At 51.4% G+C, this 4,463-nt stretch overlaps 1 long non-coding RNA gene across 1 annotated transcript; it reads right to left on the bottom strand.

Annotated features, from left to right (window-relative positions):
* Positions 1 to 1,650: 1,650 nt before the first annotated feature.
* Positions 1,651 to 4,201, bottom strand: LOC116600320. Its single transcript, XR_004289589.1, has 3 exons — positions 4,183 to 4,201; positions 3,813 to 3,880; positions 1,651 to 1,960 (listed from the first exon to the last, which is right to left on the bottom strand). It is a non-coding gene; the product is annotated as an uncharacterized LOC116600320 (long non-coding RNA).
* Between the last annotated feature and the right edge of the window lie 262 nt (positions 4,202 to 4,463).

The raw sequence follows: 4,463 nt of genomic DNA, 5'->3' as shown, positions 1-4,463 counted from the left end.
AGGCGTGAAGGGGACCGCCTCTATCATGGTGCCTGGCAATTCTCCATAAGCCACACTTGCAAAGGCTTGAGCTACAGCAAATCAGGTCCCTTTGATTTCGAGGGGTTTTGTTTTTGTGTTTTTTTTTTTTTTGAGTGTGGGATGCGGGCCTCATGGAGCTTCTCCTTTTGCTTTTCCTGTAAGTAGCTGTTGGAACTTAAAAGTGTTTGGTTGTGTTTTTTGGCCTCACACCCATTCCCCATCTTTCCTGATCTGCTTCTGTTGAGTGTGGGTCGAAATAGTCTAGACCAGGCTTCCCAAACTCCCCCCTCTTCCTCCCTCTGTGCGCTCTCTCTTGCTCTCTCATCTCCTGGCTGGACAGAGAGCATCCTCCCAAGGGCTCGGAGGCCCTAGAGTAGGTGGCACCACAGAACAGAGGGAGACTGGGTTTCCAAGCCAAGCAGAGCTACACACCATGTCAGTGAGAAATAAGTCTGTAACGTATTAAGCCATGGGGTTTGGGGATTGCTTGTCACAGCCACTGAGGTGTACCGATTCTGACTAATATATCATTTAAGCTTGCTTAATCCTCTGAAACAGCCCTCTGAGATAGGTTCCATTGTTATCCCTGATCTATAGTTGAGGAACTGAGGGGGCCAGCCACAGAGAGCGCCAGCCACACAGCCAATGTCACACAGGAAGTGAGAAAGCTAGAATTCTAACCGAGACCAGTTGCCTTCACAGCCCACTCTGACCCTCGGTGGTAACCTGCCAGAAGGTGTGAGTCAGGGCAAAGACAGTTCCCCTCCCTGGCCCTGAATTCCCTCTCCTACACCAGATCTCCTGCTCCCATATGTGTGTGTGTGTGGGGGGGACAGGGGGCGTGCAGTCAGCCTTGAGCCTTGTCCTCCCTTTTCTATCAGGGTGAGCTCAGATATAGCTTAACCTGCCCCTCTTCTTCTCAGAGGAGCCCACCCTGAGATGACATATGAGAGACACGGTACAGGGCTGGCACTTAATAAACTCTCAAGTGTTTGAGATTATTATCGTGGATAGTGGTGGGCACTGGCCAAAAAGCAGCTCAGCTCAATGGCTACGCTGGACAGGCTCGGTTTCAATCCCACCTTCACCATTTGCTAGCTGTGTGACCTTGGGTAAGTCAGTCCACCTCTCTGTACTTCGGTTTCCCCATCGATAAAATGGGACTAACAATGCTATCGATTTCATAGAGTTATTGCAAGGATGAAGATATAAATAAGATGCTCCAACAGTGCCTGCCCCTGGTGTTAGGTTTTACTGTTGTTCTAGCGCTGTTCCCTATCGGGCCCCACCTCCTAGGTCCCTAGAACAGCTGGTTCTCTGACCGGAGCCTCCCCAGGCTGCCCACTACCTGCAAGACTCCCCCTGCCTTCCCCCTTTCCTGGCCCCTCACTGCTCCTGTCCCAGCCTGGGCTCCTGCGCCATTCCCTCCCCTCTCATTTGCCCCTCAGCCCCAGGGTGACCAGAACCCCTGCCTCGTGGGACAGCTTTCTAGCACTTTCCCCTTTTTAAGAGATTGACTGCAATTTCTATAATAACATCACATTAGCTAGAAATTAATGTCCTCATTAAGACAGCAATTAGGCACATTAGCGCGGCAATAAAAGAGAAGCTTATGAAATAATTGCTGGTTCCAAAATGCCTTTAATTTAGTGTTTTATATTGCGCCGTGTTATTAATTTTTTCCCTCGGCAGAAGATAATAAGAGAAACATTTGAATTGTGGGAAGGTTTAAAATAAAAAAAAAAATTTAAAGGCAAGCGATGTTGATGCCTTTAGACAGATGATCTTTCTTCTTCCCTAAGCTCCCAGCGGTTCCGGAATCCATCAGATGATGGGAGGGATGGAGGTGGGGGGAGGCCAAGCCTGGGGTCCAGAGGAGGCTGGAGCCAGACCGTCTTTGATCCCAGAAGCAAGAGGAGTGGTGCCAGGTTTCTTTTCCCTGGAAGACAAATACCTGTTTGTTTGATTTTTTTTTCCCCAATGGTTTCCATCTCCAGAATTCAAGTACTTTCAGCAAACGTTTCCCCGTTACTGAAGTAGCTCTATCACTAGCATCAGGAGGTTCCCAGCCTGGTGGAGGAGACAGGTGTGTAAATGAGAAAACGCCCCGACAGACTGGGAATAGTGCTATTTTGCAACCAGTAATGAAATCATGGATCTGGGACACGCTTATCCATGGATGGTGAAATCACTGGGGAAAAGGCAGAGGAGGGGTATTTTGGTGCCCCCATCTGAAGCCCCGGGGCAACCTTAACATCCCTAAATGTGGCACAGCTGGACACGAGGGGCTCCTCGCGGGAGCAGCAGAAGGACCCAGCACCACCGAGTGTCCTTGTCCCAAATCTAGAATCTTCCCTAGCTGTCTTGTGTTGGGTTCCCTCCAGAAGAGGACCCGAGACAAGGGTTTGAGAGCAGGTGTAGTTTATTTGGGAGGTGACCCTGGGAAGCAGGGGGAGGGGTCTGGGGAAGTGAGACAAGGAAGGGAAGGAGACTGTTTCAGGTAGTGGTAAATGCCATAACAACCACAAAAATTAGAGGAAGGAGTTATGAGGCGCCAGAGGGCGGGATGCCTGTCTTGAGGTAGGAGTGGCCTCTTAAAGGAAGGGATATGTGAGCTGGGACATAGGAGGTGAAGGAGGGACCCACGTGAAGATCTAGGGGAGGAAGTTCCGGGGTGGGGGGTGGGGCGCTTCACAGCAGGCACAGAGACCTGACCTGTGAGTGGGTCCAAGCTTGGAGGGTGTGAGGCTCATCTGATGTGGCTAAAGGAAGTGAGAGGGGGAAAGTGGAGGGGTGTGGCCAGAGATCAGAAACGGAAGGAAGGAGATAGTAACCAAATCCAGGGCTGGAAGATCTGAGTCCAGTTCTGTGAGGAAGGGCAAGTTATGCCTAACGCACCCGTGCGTCTGTCAGGCTCTGTGTCGGTTACCTATTACTCTTTACACCGCGTAACAAACAACCCCAGGTCCCGTGGCTTAGCCAGTCAGCCTTAATGACAGCTCCACTGTCTACAGATCAGCGGAACATTTCTGGTCTTGGCTGGACTCGTCCACGAATCTTTGGTCAGCTATGGGTCTGGGAAGGACTCTGTCACAAGTTTGGGGCTCCGCTGGCCGTATGTTGGTCTAGGATGGCTTCAGCTGGGAGGACAGGGCTAGCTCCTTGATGTCCCTCACCCTTCCACCAGCTAGCCTGGGCTTGCATCTGGTGACAGAGGCAGGATTTTCGGCGAGCAGAACCGAGCAGCATCTCCTGAGCCCCAGATTCAGAAGCGCCTGGGCACTTCTGTTGCATTGGATGGACCAAAGCAGATAAATCACAAAACTAGCCCAGATTTGAGGGGTACAGAAATAGGCCCCACCTCCTGATGGCAGGAGCTACTCAGTGTGTACAGAGTGTAGACAGTGAGGACATCGAGCTGGATCCTTGTGGCAGTCATTCTACACCAGCTCTGTGACTTATTTGCAAATTTGGATAATCACTCCCTATCCCTCTCTGGTTAATCCCAAGGCATTCTAGGGTTCTTGACTCCAGCTGTAGCCCCTCTAGGATTTCTCTTGCCCAGGTTTGCTCTCTTCAGGTCTCAACAGACCTGTAGCTTATACTGTTCAAAACCCTTAAATTTCTGACATGGCTTGCCTTCTTCCTCTACTCTGGGGTGTGACTGGAACTGAAATTTGTTACCGAAATAGTTGGCTCTCTTTAGAGTGAACCAAGAGTCGGTGTCAGCTACCGCAGGACAGAGGTTAGTCTGTAGGGTACCCCTGAGCAAAGGAGAAAGGGGTACTCACAGCATGGCTTGAGCTCACTCTGTGCCCCCTTGTGCAGTGTCCAACCTGCCCAACCATTCCAGCTTATCCTGATTATGGGATTGGAGAGGAAGAGGGAAGAGAAAAAAGAAGGGGAAAGAAATTCCACTGGGATCCAGGGCATCATTTAACCTTAGCACTCTCAAATGGATGAGGGGCCCAGTGGGGAGCTGCAGCCCATCAAGCCAAGAAGGGCAGCTGGACAGGCAGCCTAATCTCTGTGGATCAAGGCTGGACCAGACCCTGTAGAGGAGGAGGGTCAGGAGAAGGGAGAAGAAGAGGTAGGAAAGTCCCAGTTGAACCCACCATCTAAGGGGAAAGAAGAGGATGGGAAAGTCCCAGTTGAACCCACCTATCTACTTCCCCACCCCCCATCCTGTATCCTGAGGAAATCAAGTGCAGCTGGGTTCTTGGTTGCCATAGTGACTGCCACAAAGAATTTTGGGGGGGAAAACACCCCGGGGGCATGAAGAAGCAATTCGGGCTCTCAGCTCTGGGAGGCAGGGGGTGGGGAGGAGGAGACTGGGATCAGAATCTCCTGGGGAGGAAAAGCTGAGGGAGCTCTGCCAGGGTAGGTGGTGTCAGGGAGTCTGGAACCTTCTGTGTCTGCTCCCCACTCCCCGCCACCTTTCC

This window comes from Mustela erminea, chromosome 1 (assembly GCF_009829155.1).
Source record: "Mustela erminea isolate mMusErm1 chromosome 1, mMusErm1.Pri, whole genome shotgun sequence".
NCBI classification, from domain to species: Eukaryota; Metazoa; Chordata; class Mammalia; order Carnivora; family Mustelidae; genus Mustela; species Mustela erminea.
This window is presented reverse-complemented; position numbering and strand designations above follow the sequence as displayed.